Raw genomic sequence first — 16,869 nt, forward strand, 5'->3', positions numbered from 1 at the left:
AGTGATCCTCCTGTTTCAGCCTCCCCAGCCCTGGGATTACAGGTGTGCACCACCACCCCAGTTTTAATGGCCGGCATAACACACCCAGGGTTTTGGGGCTGGCCACAGCATGCGGTATCTGAGATCAAACCCAGGTCCTTGTGCTTGCCAGGCAGGCACTTAGACCACAGAGCTATCTCCCCAGCCTCAACAATGTACTTTAAAATTATGTGCCTGTCACAAAAACTCATTGTGAAAACAGGTATGCAACTCCTTTCTGAACTATTAACTATCAGAATCTTTTAGAAATATATTCCTCTGCCATCTTTAAAGTGAAGCATTGATAATGAAACTTTCAAACTATGAAACAGAAGGAAATACTAGAAGGTCACTGGAGATAGTGCCCTTTGCCAGGCTGTAGGTGGGGCCGAGTGCTGACCCAGCACCCCCTGGCAGCAGGAATAAGGGAGGGGTGAATGGCAGAAGGTCGCCTTTTGGTTCATTTCATCTAATTTTTCCCCTGTGCATTTATTTATTTGCATAGTAGTTATTGATGTGTATTTTGTATGTGTGTTAAAATATTTTGTTATAAAGATAATTTATTCTAAAAATTTTGCCAAATACAAAAAGCCAAAACAAACTTAGCTACAAATCCACTACCCAGAAAAAAATCCTTAACATAATGGAATTAGGCTTCAAGTCTTTCTTTCTTTCTTTCTTTCTTTCTTTCTTTCTTTCTTTCTTTCTTTCTTTCTTTCTTTCTCTCTTTCTTTTTGTCTCACTGTACTTATAGATAAGTTTTAAGTTACTTGAGTCCATACTGAATTTTTTTTTTGGCAGAACCGGGGATTGAACTCAGCCCCTTGTGCTTGCCAGGGAAGTGCTTATTCCACTGAGCCATCTCCCCGGCCCCCATACTGAATTTTTGATGTTGCTAATAAAAAAACAAAAAATTACACATGCTAGATGGAAAAAGAGGCAAGAGTTTGATTATAATTAATAAAGTTTGTCTTTATCAAGAAAGAAAAATCCCATGACCCAAGTCATTCAATACTCATTTTAAAGATGCAACTTGAATTATTTCACAAAAAAATATGACCAGTTTGTCCCTACAAGATATGTAGGGAGAAAACAAAATTCAAAACAAAATCTCTAGCGCGTGGCCTTCCCAGGCTTGTCCCAAACCCACCCCAGGTATAGCCATGGGTGCTATTCAAGTGGTGAGACCAGGCAGTCACAGGCCATGTCCGCAGCTGCTTCCAGTGAGGAGGAAGTGGCCAGGCTGGCCCTGAGGTGGGCTGTGTGTTTTTTTTGTTTTGTTTTGTTTTGTTTTTTGCATAACTAGGGATTGAACTCAGACCCTTGCGCTTGCCAGGGAAGCGCTTATTCCACTGAGCCATCTCCCCAGCCCCGGCCATGTCTTAACACCAAGGTTTAAACTGGGTTCTTGAGCATTGCTGCCCCAAGCTCCCCAATCTTCATCCTTAATTCTGTTTTTTCCTCCTACTGGAGAAAAGTTTCAGGTCTTTATTTTTTCAAGCAGACTATGTAGACCATAAGTCCTTCTTACATTCATGGTTCTGTGAGCACACGTTGGCATCTCATAATGTATAGCTGACAACTCTTTTATACCTTGGGAATCCAAGGCTGTTTCTGTCGTAGACACTTGAGTGTGCTGCCAGGCTTCCAGGCGTCCAGAGCAGTGCTTGTCTTCTGTGCATAAGGCCTTGGACTCCGACCCCAGTGCTGCTGAACAAATGTGTTTATACAATTTATACCACAAACATGATTTTGGGCATATCATCATGGACATTTGCTACTAAAAGATCTAGTATACTCCTTAATGCAAGGAAAAACTTTTTAAAAAATTATTTGGTACAAGGTCTCACTGCGCAGCTCGGACTCATAGTGATCTCCTGTTTTCAGCCTTCCCAGCACTGGGATTACAGGCGTGTGCCACCACGCCTGTCTCAGTGGCTGGCTCAGCACACCTGGGAGCGGGACCAGTGAAAAAGTGATTTTTTAAAGTTTTTTTTGTTTTTCCTTTTAATCTTAAGTTTTTTTCCCCAGTAGTAAGGACCTAACCTAGAACTGTGTTCATGCTAGAAAATTGTGTGCCACTGAGTTACTTTCCCAGCTCCCTAAGAAGTGATTATTAACAAAAGTGTATTAATAGCTGGTGTTTGTTTTGTTTCTTGAGATAGCCTCACTGGCCTTAAACTCCAGGTGATCCTCCTGCCTCAGCCTCCCAAGTGCTGAAATTATAGTTGTGTGCCACCATGCCCAGCTGTGATCTATAACATTCTTATAATTACCCAAGTAGGTTAGAAGTAATACATGTGTTTTGTGCTCAGCATTCTTCTGTGGCCAGTGCCTGTCTTTAGCCATCTGCGCTTCATCATTTGGGTAACTTGAGGACAACACAAGTTAAAATCCAAGGTATATGAAGCTCAGATTAATATTTCAAAATAAAACGACTTATTAGTCCTTTATAGTTAAACACAAAGAACACTTGGTTTAGAAACAGCAGAGCAAACCCAAATGCTGCATACTCTTGACTATGTTTTAATTTAAGGACAGATGTGAAATGGCTGCATACTAAATTAGATTTTTTACATTAAATAAGAATGAACTGGAAATTGGTGATTTACTTGACAGTTATTGGACCTTGAAATCAAATAATTGTTCTAAAAGCATTAGGTTAACACTGATTTGAAATGTCTGTTTTGTAATTACCCGTGAGTGAAATGCATGTTTAGTTCGTTCTGCTTTTGGTTTACATTAGCATTGTTTTATTATAAAGTAAAGAACACTGTGCGCTAAATTCTTGGAAGACTGACTTCCTTTTGTCCCAAAAGATTTGTTAGGCTGATATTAAAAAAAAAAAAAAAATCCTGGAACTGTGATTGAACTCAGGCCCTTGTGCTTGCCAGGGAAGTGCTTATTCCACAGAGCCATCTCCCCAGCTGTAATCCTGTTCATTTCATTTCTAATTCATTGCCTTTTTTTTTTTTTTTTTTTTTTTTTTTCAGAACTGTGGATTGAATTTAGGCCATTGCACTTGTTAGGAAAGCACTTATTCTACTGAGCCATCTCCCCTGCCCCTCATTGCCTTTTCTTACTGTCTTAGTTACTTTTTACTCATTGCTGGGACAAATACCTGACACTCAAAATGAAGGAACGAAAGGTTTATTTAGCTCACAGTTACTGGAGGGATCAGTCCATATTCCCCCTGGCTCCAAGGCAAACAACAGCAGTTCATGTGGCAGAAAACAACGAAGAGCAGAGGAGGAGGAGCAGCAGCTGTGGTATCCCTCAAGCCGTTCTCTTCCTTCTGCGCTGACTGCAAAGAGGAAGTCCGGAAATCGTAGCTCCTCCAAAGTAGCACGGCTGCCAAGATCAAGCTCCACTAAAGACTGAGGCTTCTCCACCGAAGTGCAGCGGGCTGGCAGGATGCCTTTCTCAATTCCTGGTGGCTGCCCACCTGCAGGGCTAGGCCACCATGCTGAGAACTGCCCAAGCTGATTCAGCCAAGTTGACACAATGTATCAACTAACAGTTACTATTGTTCTTTCTTTTTCTTCCTCTTTCTTTCTTTTTGGCGGAACCAGGGATTGAACTCAGGCCCTTGCACTTGCCAGGCAAGTGCTTATTCTACTGAGCTATCTCCCAGACCCCTATTCTTTCTAATTAAGCAAATCTGAATGAGGATGTTGTGAATTTGTGAAAAATCAGGAAAGAAGGGCCAGCCAAATAGCTCAGAGGATTAAAGCACCTGCAAGCAGGCAGAGGGGCCATGGGTTCAATCCCCAGGCCTGCTGTGCTGGCCCTGCCCCTGGGGCACACTGAGATGGCAACTGAGACTGGGTGTGGTGGTGCGTGCCTGTAATTCCAGCACTTGGGAGGCTGTAAACAGGAGAATCACTACAAGTCCAATCTAGTAGTGAGACCTTGATCGCCTTGTACACTCTTCCCTAAAATGCAGGAAAAAAAAATCAGGAAGTAGTCAACCTGAAGGCTGCCGAACCAGCAGAGACTTCCTAAGTGAAGGCTAAGAGTTTCTATGGTACTCAACCTCTTTTAAGACAGAACCAGTGCATTTAGTGGCTGTATCATGGTGGATTTGTGGCTTCCTGGGGCAGAATGACTTTGGTGTAAGCAAGTCAGTGCATTCCTCATTCTCTGGCAGGCTGGTCGTGGCTGAGAGAACCTGGCTTATCCTGTCAGGTGCATGCATCTTGTTCTATGGGACAGCCCAGGTGTAGGGCAAGGCTACATCTGCATCACCTGAGGACCCGGAGGAGCAAAGCAGAACTTCCCTGGTGAGGAAACCCGAGACATAAGGGTTGGAATAAGGAGAGTGGACTGTGACCCTTTGAATAAACTGAGAACTAAGTGGCCATGATTCCAGCAGGAGCTTTATGTCTTCATCCTTAGGTTCTTTAACTCCAACTGTGAGGTGTGGAGCAGCAGCTTCTTGCTGAGACAAATCTGGCTCACGGTTTTTAGAGGGTGAGTCCATGGTGGACTGGCTCCAAGGCAGAAATGGCTCGGTGGAGGCGTGACTGCTGCTTGCCTCATGGCTTCCAGGAAGCTGAGCCAGAGGGATGGGAGGGGGCTGGGACAGGAACAAACCCTTTTGGAGTTCACACCTCCAGGGTTCTCCTCAAACCAGACCCTACTTCCTAACAACACATTCAGCTCTGAGCTTATCAGTGGATGAATCTACACATGTGAGATATTTGCGAGGAACATTGTAGAGCAAGAGCAAAGCTGGAATTCTGAAGACCAGGAAAGGCTGTAGGTATGGAGATGTCTGGGTAGAGCTAGAACAGGGAAGCAGACCTGTGGTGGTAGTAGTTGGGGAATGAAATTTAATTTGAAGGAAAGATAAAAAACAACAACAACAAAAATCCCAAACTTCTTGAAACAGCCACAGGGTGAAGGAAAGTGGAGACCAAGCCTAGAAAGGTGTTGATATGTGGCTTCGAGTGCTAAGCCAGCTGGAACACTGTTGGGTGCTCTGGAATGCAAGTGCCAGCCCAATCACAGCAGCAGAGTGAGGCCAAGCCACAGGCCATGTCCTCAGGGCTGGCAAGTGACCTCTGTGGCACCACCCAAAGGTAATCCAAGCCCAGTTCTGAGGGAGCCACAAGATCTCAGTAGAGAGGTGTTCAACAGCAGGTCCAACCTGCTGTACTCTTCCAAATGACCCAGACCACAACCTGACAGGTCATCCCTGCTGAGGTTGCTCTCTGATAACTGCTGTAATGAAGACTTATAGTCACCCCTTTCATTTGGGGTCTCAGGACAGCAAAGGAACAGTAAAAATGAAGAGAATCTGAATCAAGTGTAAACTTGAAGAAAAATTTCAAAGGTAACAACACTTCTGAAGAGTTGTTTACATCTGAGTATTTACTTCCTGTAATGCATGTTTTATTATCACCTGAGGAACTGATGGAAGCAAATAGTCCTCAGCTGGGGAGATAGCTCAGTAGAATAAGCGCAAGCTCAAGGGCCTGAGTTCAATATCGGGTTCTGGAAAAAAAAAAAAAATAGAATTGAGCCCAGATATAAAGATGTTATTGGCCCTTTTGATATAGCAGACAGGGGTGGCAATGCTGGCTGGGGAAATGAGTGGCACCTGTCAGTTACAAGATCCCAGGGGAACACGAGGATGGCATATGTGGAACTTCTGTCAAGTTCCCACCAGATGTGAATCACATAAAAAAGAGTGGCCATCACTGAAAGCCACTGTCATGGAGGATAGTTCATATGGTAGCCTCCTCCAGTGTTTCTCAGGTACTGCATGTTCTTTCATTTTTGCTTTTACCCTCTGTTTCTCTTTGTTTGGCCCATGTTTTCTCTGCAAAGCTGTTTCTGCCAATGGCCATTCACTGCACACCATTCAAATAAATGTGTTGGTACCCTTACTGACTTGTCTCACCCAATTCTTTGCTCAAGAAAAGAAAACCTGGAATACTTTTTTTTTTTTTTTTTTTGCGGAACCGGGGATTGAACTCAGGCCCTTGAGCTTGCCAGGGAAGCGCTTATTCCACTGAGCCATATCCCGGGCTGAAATACTTTTTAATGGTAAACTGTTATGGTAGATTCATTGTGTCAACTTGAGAAGTTCAGAAGCTTAACTAACTCAGCAGTTCTTCAACCAAGGGTGTAGAGGATGTGGCCTGGGTGGCTGTTTATGCTCTAGGATACTGCAGTGGTGGACTCACTGTGTCAACTCCAGAAGTTTTTAAATTTCATTAAGTGACTCAGCGGGGGTCCAGTGTCCTCATTTTGTAAACATCCTGAGCCTGTGCCAGAGGAGGGCGTGGAGGTGGTGTGAGTGCTAGACCTGCCCTTTTTGCTCTTGTTGCTTTTACATCTTCCGCCATCATGAATTGTTGCCCTCTGCCATAACCCCCTGCCTTGGACCAACTGATTACAGACTAAAACCACCACCGACTGTGAGATAAATAACTCTTTCCTCATTAATTTGGGGTGTTGGGTATTTTGTTCTAGCAAGGAGGGGAACGTAACCAAGACATAAGCCATTTCTAAAGCACCTGTCCTACCCTATAACACTTCGGCACAGATGTCTTGCCTGCATCATGTGTGATCAAAAGGCCTCATAGGACCATGCTCCACATTGCTCCTTTCTGCATGAAAGCAGGCAAACCATATATTGTTTGATTTTTGAGGAAAAACAAACAACTCCATATGAGACATTACAGAAATAATACATGTTTTGAAGACAGTGTTTTCATGGCTGCTGTGTTTATTTGCACAACATGTTTAGTGAATGTGCCTAAAATGGAATAGGAGCCAGGCATTCCTTGTTGAACTACAAAATTCCAGCTAGGTTGTTAAATGAATTGGTCGCTAAATGGGGAATTATATGTAGTCTGTACATTACAATATTCAGAGCAAAGAAATGGTCAACTGATGACTTTGCTTTTATTTCCATAACTGTAACATGCAGTATTATAATGCGTAGCAGAAAATAAAGCAAAAGTACTGAATAGTTCAAGCGAAATTATAATACTGCATAAATAAGGTGTACTGTACAAAGAAAGACAGTGAGGCTGTATAAACAAGCTGTACAGAACTGAACAAATAAAAAAAAAAGACATCATAAGTCTGAGCAGAAGGTCATAAGGCCAAACAGTTATTAAACACGTAGATCAATAAAAGGGATAGCTGTATAGCAAGATTTGTGTTTGGACACTGTCTTAGTTACTTCTCTCTCAGGGCTGAGATAAAACACCTGACACCCACACTTAGAGGGGGAAAGATTTGCTTAGCTCACATGTTGTAGAGGCTTCAGTCCATAATCTGCTGGCTCTAAGGTAGGGTGAACCCTGGCAGAGGTGCCACAGTTCATGACAGTGGAAGACCGCAGAAGGAAAGAGAGCAGAAGGGACACGCCTCCTTCTGACCCACATACCGTATGCACGCTACCTGCCCTAGGGCGTGGGGAGCATTCACACCCTAAATCTCAGCCTTGTTCCAGGAGTCAGTCACAAACTCTAGATTCAGTGGCCTCTGAAAAGCCAACCACGGCATGACTGCATCTGGACACACAGCATGACAGACATCTTTGTAGCAACAGTGAGGGTAGACACTGATGAGGCCCCAGAGAATCTCCTTTTCAGAAGAAGGGAGAGAAGATTAGAGGTGACAGCAGGGGTTTGGAACTGCGAGGCAGTGGCCTGCCCTCTGTGGATGAGCGATCTTGAGCAACAGCTTCCTTCTCATGAAAACGCAGATGATGGTAATGGTCTCGCTGGGATTTGTGTGAAGACAAAATGAAATATCTTTAAAAATTCCTGCCTGGCCCAGGGCCTCAATGCAGTAGGCCTGCTTCTCCGGAGAAGTACAGAAGTTCCCATTTCCTCCGAGTGTTCAGCAGGTACTCGGCAGGAATATCTTTATGAAAACACTCCAGAAAAAGCACTGCTTCCTTTGGCCCCTTGTGGCAGCCTAAGCTACAGGCAAGAGGAATGACACTGCAGAGGGCACTGTCCCTTGAGAAGACAGTTGTGTCCACAGCACCAAGGACACAACTATTGACACCACAAACCACGCGCTATTCAGTCATTCCCATTTGAAGCTACGAGGGGAAGAGGTGCTGGTTTCCATCTCCACAAAGCCATATTGACTGAAATTTCAACTTAGTACTCACACACTGGTGATGTAAGAGGAGTCGCTGTGTTCTTCACAGAGGACTTGTATTCTCCCTTTCTTTTCTCCTTTTCCTTTTCTTCTTCTTCCTTCTCCCCTCCCCCACTGCGTCTTTTCTTTCCCTTTCTTCTTCTACCCTTCTTTCTCTTCCCCTGTTTCTCCTCCTCTTTCTCGTCCCCTGATTCTTTCTCAAGACAGTGTCTTGATATGTAGCCCAGGCTGTCCTTGAACTCTTGGAGATCCTCCTGCCTCAGCCTCCCAAGTGTTGGGATTACAGGTGTGTGCCAGGCCAAGTCCAGCATTTTATTTTATTTATTTATTTTTCATTTTATGTATTAGGTGCAGAGTCTCACTTCGCAGCTCAGGCTCGTAATGATCCTCCTGTTTTCAGCCACCCCAGTGCTGGGATTACAGGAGTGCCACCACACCCGATCTCCGTCACCAGCTCAGTGCGCTCCTGGGGATGGGCTTGCGGGGCATGCAGAACCAGGAATCAAACCCTGGTCCCTGCGCTCACCAAAGCAGACGCTTCCTCCACTAAGCTATCTCGCAGGCCCAAGTCCAGCATTTAAAAAAATTACAATTTGTGATGATGAATGTTCTGTTATTAAAAAGCACAACGAAGGAAATATAAATCACCTCTCCCAAGGACAAAAAGAGTAAGAATTTGGAACATTTCTTGGCTGGACTGGGTGTGGTTGTGTGCCTGCGCAGCCACACCCACACACTGTTCTGGGGTCTTATTAAACATCGAGAAATTCTTAAAATTAAACATTTGTAGAGCTGGGGAGATAGCTCAGTAGAATAAGTGCCTGCCAGCAAGCGCAGGGTCTTGAGTTCAATCCCTCATACCAAATAAATAAATAAATAAATAAATAAATAAATAAATAAATCAAACAAACATTTGCCTGCTTATCATTTTAAACTTTCCCTGACATTCTGCTGTGGCAGCAATCACACTAACGTCCAGTTACAATATTTATTTATTTAATAATACTCATTGACTCATTGTTGCATATTTATATTTTCTCTCTTCTCTCTCTCTCTCTCTCTCTCTCTCTCTCTCTCTCTCTCTCTCTCTCTCTCTCTCTTTCTCTCTCTACCAGAGATCAAACTCAGGACCTTGCACTTGCCAGGCAGGAGCTTAAACTGCTGAGCTATCTCCCTGCCTCATTGCATGTTTATTTTTAGTTTGTCACTAGATCTGACAATTGTGACTCACTCTGACTTGCAGCTCCAATGTGAAATTAGCCTTCTGTTAGCCTCGCCTTGGGATTTGTCCTATGCAGCTGACAGGTAAGTTTAATTTGAGGGAGATGGGTGGGGAACAGGAATTTGGGGGCCCGGACCCAGGCCTTGAGGCCTAAAGCAGGGACTTACCTGCATCACTGTGGCCAGCACTCTAGGCACGCGGCCTCCAGCTAGAAATGAAGGGAGCAGGAACTTCGGAAGGGGATATAGAGGCGCGACTGGAGCGAGCGTGCAAGGGAGGACACTTTTACCTGAACACGCACCGATGACAGGACGCGCCTGGGTACTTCAGATCTACCGACAGCCCAAAGCTGAACCAGGAAGCTCTCCAAAGTCCAGAGGCCCAGACTCGACTGTTCCCAAAGTTGGCTCTGACCAGACAGACACAGAGGGGAAGGCGCGCGCCTCTGCGCTTCTGAGCGCCACTGCGGAGCTCGCCACTGTGCAGCTCCGGAGCGGATGGCCGGGTTCGCGACCTGGCCCAGCTGTTCTGAGACCCCGCCAGGGGGTGCAGGCGCAGCGGCCCGAGGCTGCGGCGCGGTGAGGGCTGCAGGGGGCGCCCTCCAGGCTCGGTTCGAGGTTTGTTTCGTTCCGGAGCCCGCCGGGCCCAGCCCGGCTTGGCCCGCTTGGGCAAGGCTCCCAGGGACCGGGGACAGCGAGAAAGCAGTGCGGGCCTGGACGCCTCCTTCACATCACTGCTGGAACGCCGTTCGCAGACCCCCAAATCTCAATCAACAAGCCCTTAGAGCTCAACAGGAGTGAGACTAAACCCTCGTTGGAGCGCGTTTACCCGACCTCTCTCTTTCAGATGCTAAGCACATCTCCGCACGGGCGGCTCGGACTCTCGCTGACGGCCTGGCGTCCGCGCCGCGGCGGGGAGGACGCGCTAATCGCCACGCAGCACGAATAAAGCCTTCAGATTGGGGATCACTGCCTCCGCACAACAGCTTCATCAGCCGGAAAGTCGGTTTTTTTCTCCTCTCCTTCAACGCTCAATCCCTCCTTTGTCTCGAGGCGAATGCAGCCGACTCGAGCCACCGAGGCCATATGGTTCACTCTGTATTTTCTTAGTTGAATTCGGAATTGTTTCTGTGACTTGCTCGGGTTTGGAAGCGCGGATAAAGACGTAGCTGGTGCAGTGCGCGGGCCGGCGCACCGCCCGCCGCGGCCACCCCTCCCGGCCCAGACTCACGGCCAGCCAGCGAGCGACCGGAGGGGCCGTATTGCCCCCCACCCCGTCCCCGGGCCTATGGCCGCGGTCCGGTTCCCTGGAGCTGTCGCCTGTGCGCTTTGCCGGCGCTCCAGGAGGCCTGGAGGCCGGATGAAAAAATGAATGGATGCATCATCTAGAAGGGGCGACCTTGAATATTGGGGTTCTAGACGCTCGTGGTGGCGCAGGCCCAGAGTTCCACCAAATCGGCAGGTTGCGGGGGGTTGGGGGGGGGCTCGCGTCGAGTTTGAGGCCAGCCTCGTTTATATAGCGAGGCCCTGTCTAATAAAAAGTATAACTTTGATTTCCTGAAAATAAACTGTATCCTCGCCCTCAGTCCCTTGTAACACATTATTCTGTTGCCTGTACAATGCTTAATTGCCATATATGGGTTTGTTGTTATTGTCGTTTGAGACGGGGTCTCCCTACCTAGTCTAGGTTGGCCTTGAACTCACTCTGTAGCCCAGATGGCCTTACACTCACGGCGATCCTCCTGCCTCAGCCGCCTGAGTGTTGGAATTACAGGCCATATCCGTTCAAATCTTTTATCTGTGTTTTCAAGTAGGCTGCTTGGAAAACTGCGCAGGAAGAAACGTGTTGTGCATCGCAGTGTTTACTGGGGCTGGTCAAGCGCTTGGCTCCTTACATACATTTTGAGTAGGAAGGAGGGAAGATTTAGTGAATACATTCAAGGCGTAAACTGATATCTAAGCCCCAGAGGTATGAATTAAGAAAGCTCTGCTCAAGATCCTAACTTTGCTCCCGCCCTCACTCTTTGAATGCACCTCAGCAACAAACCACAATGTGCTTATCTGCAGAAGAGAATGAGGTGGATTTTTTGGTTTGTTTGTGTTTCTTCTTGCAGAGAGAGGAGAGGGGGAATCTGCTTTGAAGGTCTTTATCCATTTCTCTAAACAAGTGTGTGTCCCCTGCTTGGGGACAGAGCTGCGAGTGAGCGAGCAGGCTGCCAAATTTCTTTTCTGTCTGTCTCACTCCTTACTTACACAAACTCCAAAGGGCCTTTCACCAAATCATTAAATCCTACAGAGGTGGTCAAGCTCTCACTGCTTTTCAAGAAATGCGGGAAGAAAAGGGTCCTTGAAGTTTAGAAGATGCCCAAGGAAAACTCGTTGAATGACATCAAAAGGACGCGCTCCACCGCTGTGGGCGCACGAGGGCAGCGCGTCCCGCGCGGGGCCCAGGGCGCGCGGCGGCTGCTCTGTCCCCGGACAATTGGGTCACAGAAATAGGGAATTAATTACCATAGGAGAGGGGGGCAGCCTTTCAGCTCGGGCTGAGTTTTATTAAACGCCAATATAAATAACAAAACAACTCTTGTGGCCGCGCTATTCCTACACGCCAAAGGAGGGATTATGCCGCGGATTAACATCTTAAAGTCTATGGGACTTTCTGACTCAGGGCTCCGAGCTGGTAATCGTGTTTGTCTCCTGGTTCAGCGATTAGTGCTCTCTTCCCCGGGATGGCCAGTGTCCCTTTTGCAGGCGCACGGGTTTAGGGAGGGTGTGCTCTTCCTAGTGGGGCGCCAGCTCCCCAACATTTTCCCATCACCGGAGCGAAAACAGTCAGCAGGCGCCCCAGCAATGGCAAGAATCCTACAGTGATTTCCCTCCTCGGGGAAAAGAAGCGGCGAGGGAGAAGTGGGTGGTCTCAAGGGCGGGGAGACCCGGCCGGGACTCAGCGTCCCCAGGTGTCACGCGGGGTTAAGAGAGGCGACCTGAAGGCGAAGGGGGAGCCCGCCGTGCGCAGCCCCGGTCCCTGGTGCTGGACTCGATCAGGAGCACTCGGTGTGACTTGAGGGGGAAGGGGGCTTAGAGACGCCTCCTCCCCAGACCGCGCGGAGGGGTCCACGGTCTCCAGGAAGAGTGGCCTTGGCGCAGTCTCCTCTCCAGCGGCGGCTGTGGATCAGGACGAAGGCAGAGAATGAGACTCCATGATTCCTTTGGTTCCTTGATTCCCGAGATCAGGACCTCCCCTCAACCCGAACTCACTCTCCCTTTCGGTGCTTACCACCCCCCTCCCCCGTACCAAACCCTGGGATCGCAGGGAGACCTTTCCAGCGGAGAAAGAGAATTGTCTCCAGCCCTTCTCTGCAAATTGCTAGGGAAGCGTGCAGAGGAAAGATATTTGCAACTTTCTCGCCATGTCTGCGTTCTTCTAGGAGCTTGCAACCCGAGTAGGATTTGGACTCCAAAAGGCAGCACAGTTGGCACAGGCTGGGACGCCCCGACCTCGTGTCACCGGTCGCCCCTCCCAGCTCCCTGGGACTCATCCACCGCAGCCAGAGTTGGCCCCGGGACCGTTTGTCCTCCTTCGCCACTTGTGAGGTCGAAGTGTGGACGGGATGTAGCCGATGGCCCCACAGCAGCACCTACCCTAAACTTTAGGGCTTTGGGTCGTCTCAAAGTTCAAGCTTCTTAGAAGCAACAAAGACTTTCTAAAGCTCTCCACCCCGCCCCCTCCGACTTCGCGGCCCCCTCGCTACACGAACCCCGGCCCCTTTCTTTCTAAGGCTTGGGGATGAGTTTAAATCATTGTGTTCCCATTTCTTGATAACCGCCCGCTTTGAGCTTTTGTTCTTGTAAAGTAGGATTGCACACTGAAAGAGGGGCTGGAGATGAGCAGTTTGACCCCTTAGGACAGTTCACGCCTGGGACTCGGCCCCGGTCGCCGTCCTCGCCGTCTATTCAGGGGGCCCCTCCCCCTCCCCATAACATTTCAGCCTCGTTTCATCTGGACAATCTTTGAGACCACACAAGTGCCTCTTGAATTTATTTAAAAGAGTGCTAGAAGCGTCCAGCTAAGGGTATTTGGTGTTGGTCACGTCTTGGTAAATCGAAATTCCTTTTTTTGTCTCCTTAGCAAAACTGTGCAAAATGCTGAACAAATAGAATTTTGCTGTCCAGGCAGCTGAGCATGAACGGTGGGCTTCTGGGTGGCAAGAGTGTTTGTTAGCTTATCTTCGGCCCGTTTTTTTTTTTTTTTTTTTCTTAAATGATATTTTTCATGGACATTTCCAGAAGTGTTAAAGCAACAACACAAACACTGGAAACTCTTTGAGTTCCAAGATGACACAGAAAAAATATCAACAGTACTTTGCATAATAGTCTATCACAGATTACCTACCACAGTATATACCCTCAAAAATACTTATTTTCAAAATAAAATTCTATGAACTACAGGCATCTTGGTATTTCAGCGAATTAGAGACTGTTTATAGCAAATATATACAACCCTGAGTTTTACAACAGTGTGACTATTTTCTCTTTTTGAAGGAAACTTTGAGAATAAGGAATGTGCAGTTTATCCTAATACTATTACCATTCCCTAACATCTGCACGTTTCTATGTGCATCTCATAGGATATGGAGAAAGTAGTGCTTCTGTCAGATGAGCTTTCCATGAGTCATAAAATCCTGAAAGAATGTAAAAACCAAGGAGTCAGACACCCCCAAACTGTTACAATCACTTAAAGCAATCCACTGTGCATTTCAGTAGCACTATGCAACGAACCAGTTTGATCTCATTGTCTTTGGAGCAACACAAGACTGGACAGGCTTCCCTCAACCCGCTGCTCAGCTGGGATTCCAACTGTGCTCTTCTCCCAAATGTATCCATCACGAAATCCACCCAGCACTTCCTAGCCAAGTCCAGCAGCCTGTCTAAAGACACGTTGCAATTGGCAGTAAAATAACCCTTCCTTTCTTTTCTATTACATCAAGCTGTTGACCTGTCCGTGGAGAGACACTGATGTCCCCAGATGGACCCACCATAATTCCTCCCGTCATTCCATTATTTCTTTTCAGCAGGCTTTAAACTTTTTCTCAGAATCTAGCTTTCTCAGCCTTTATTCATTCTAATTTACAAAAACCCCTAGAGCCACTCCCTTCCATCCCTTCCAGTTAGTACCCTTGGCGGATTTCTGTTTAGAGAGACTTTGAGAAGAATATTTGCTTGTTTGACTGGAGTGCTCACTGGCTATAAAACAATGCTAGCTATATCACAAATAGGCACAAGTAAAGTTATCTCAATTGCAGAATTAATATGCTTGTGTGTGTACATAGCTAAGTTAAGGGAATACTGACCTATCTTGTGCTTGACTAAACTCCTTCATGAAGTTTTGGTCCTACACAGAGACCCAAAGGAGAAAGAAAGCGGGATAGAGGCTGTGTGCTGAGGAGCCTGAATGTGTTTTTTTGTTTTTTCTTCTTTTTAATTTTAGCTCCTGTAGCAAATGAAATGAAGTTGTTCGGAAAGGCTGAGGGGTGGCTAGGGAAATAATGCTTTTAAATGCAGGGAATTAGCTTTACAAAGAGAAAAGATGGACACAAATCAAAGTCAAATGGAAAAAGATGATAGTTTTCAAATAATTTCAAGTAGAAGGAAGTCTGGAGGATGGAGAGCTGATTTTCATTTTCTTCACTTGATGTCGTCCAGTCCCACTCCAGGCCTCCCTGCAGAAAGCAGTGAGGAAATTCAACCCGAACACCAGCCACCTACTTTCCGCAGTTGCTTCTCTGAAATTCAACTTTTAAAAAATTCCTACAACCGTGGAAGACAGCGACCCAGAAGGCAGCATTTTCCTTCTTTAGCCACTCTGGGCTCCTAACACTCCAAACGCGCCTCGCTTACACTTGATTTGCAGAAGGGGTGGGACCGCCTCTCTTCATTCCTTGTCCCTCTCCGCCACCTGTGTAGCTTCCGTCACCGGGCACTAGAGGGCAAACTTCCCGAGGTTCCGGGGTCCGCGGCTGAGAAATCCCCACGCGGGACGAGACTGGGCGTGAACCAGGGGGAGAGGGAGACCGATGAGTGGTTAGAACTAGTTCACCGAAGTCGGGCCTCCAGCTCCCTTTTCCCGTTGAAGAGCGGCAGAATCCGGAGGACCGGTCCGGAGGTCGCGGAAATGTCAGCGTAGCCCCTCCAATCGCTGCCCCGCGCCGGAAGCCTCCTCGCTGTCCAGTTGCCCTCTAATCTGGGGTTGGCACAGGCCCTGGCCCCCAAACCTGTGTCGGTGCGGGGAGCCCATTTGTGGTGGGTGAAAACCTGCAAGCTCCCTAATGCCACGTCTTCGGAGGGCCTACGCCGTCCTCAGTGGAGGCGACGCCTGAAAACCCCAACGCTCTTTATCTTCTCTGCGAAACCCAGGTGCGCTTGCCACCAAGTACCTCCGCCCGCCTGCCACCCACGTCCCTGTCTCCCCTAACCAAATGAGTCTTCCAGATTGTCCCCAGTTTGTCGCAGCCCCTAAGCGGCTGTGCCAGGAGACACCCGCTGCCCTATCGACTTGCCGCTTTCCCCAGATGCCGACCCCATTAACTAATTCTCAGCCCCAGCGCGGCCGGGAGCCAGCGACGAGGCCAGAGCGGCGGGCGCGCGCGCGGCGGGGCGGGGGCTACAGCTCGGGTCTCCGCGTGCCCCGCGTCCCCGACCCCCCGCAGCCCCACAGCCCGGCGCCCCGGGCCCCAGCGGACCCCGCGGCCTCGGCCCCCAGTTCCCGCGGCCCCGGCGTCCTGCGCCGGGCCCCTAATGAGCAGCTGAAAGGCAGCGGCTCCACTGCGCGTGGCTCGCAGGCCTCCCGGAGCCTGTGTGCGCTGATTGGCCAGCTGCGCCTCGCGACCCCATTCATTAATAAATTAGCGGCACGCTCCAGCCGAGCGCGAGCCGCCAATCACAAAGGACAGCGGCGGCCACCGCACCGCCACCCGACCCTGCGCCCCGGCCGCTCTTTGCTGCGTGGCTCCTTGCAGCCTGGAGCCGGGGCAGATCTTTGGAACCACTTTATGCTGATGAGATAAAGGGGAGGGGCGGGTGGCGGAGGCAGGAGGACTAGGACCAAGGGACGCAGGGCCTGGGAGGGGGAAGGGGGGAAGAAAGAGAAAGAAATGAATGATGATAATGCAATGAAAAGGATCGGCCGAGAAGGGGAGGCGGGGGCGCAGGGGGCCGGGCTGGGGTGGCGGGGAGGGGGTGGGAGCCCGGGGGCACAGCTGATTGTTTTCTGGGGTGTATATAAGGGGTTTTAAGGAAAGTCGTGTGCCAGACACGCAGCCACTGAACCACAAGCAGCTTCGCGTTAACTGGAGAGCCTGGGAGTCGCGTGCCAGGAGCCGAGGACTGAGTGACAGACAGACGGGCCCGGCCGCCGGCCCACACAACCCTTGGGGCTCCGGACTCTGAGGTCCCACGTCCCCTACGGAGCCGCGGCTGCAGCACCCGGCCGCGGGG

The sequence above is a fragment of the Octodon degus genome, unplaced genomic scaffold (genome assembly GCF_000260255.1).
Source record: "Octodon degus isolate 3935 unplaced genomic scaffold, OctDeg1.0 scaffold00016, whole genome shotgun sequence".
In the NCBI taxonomy this organism is placed as follows: domain Eukaryota; kingdom Metazoa; phylum Chordata; class Mammalia; order Rodentia; family Octodontidae; genus Octodon; species Octodon degus.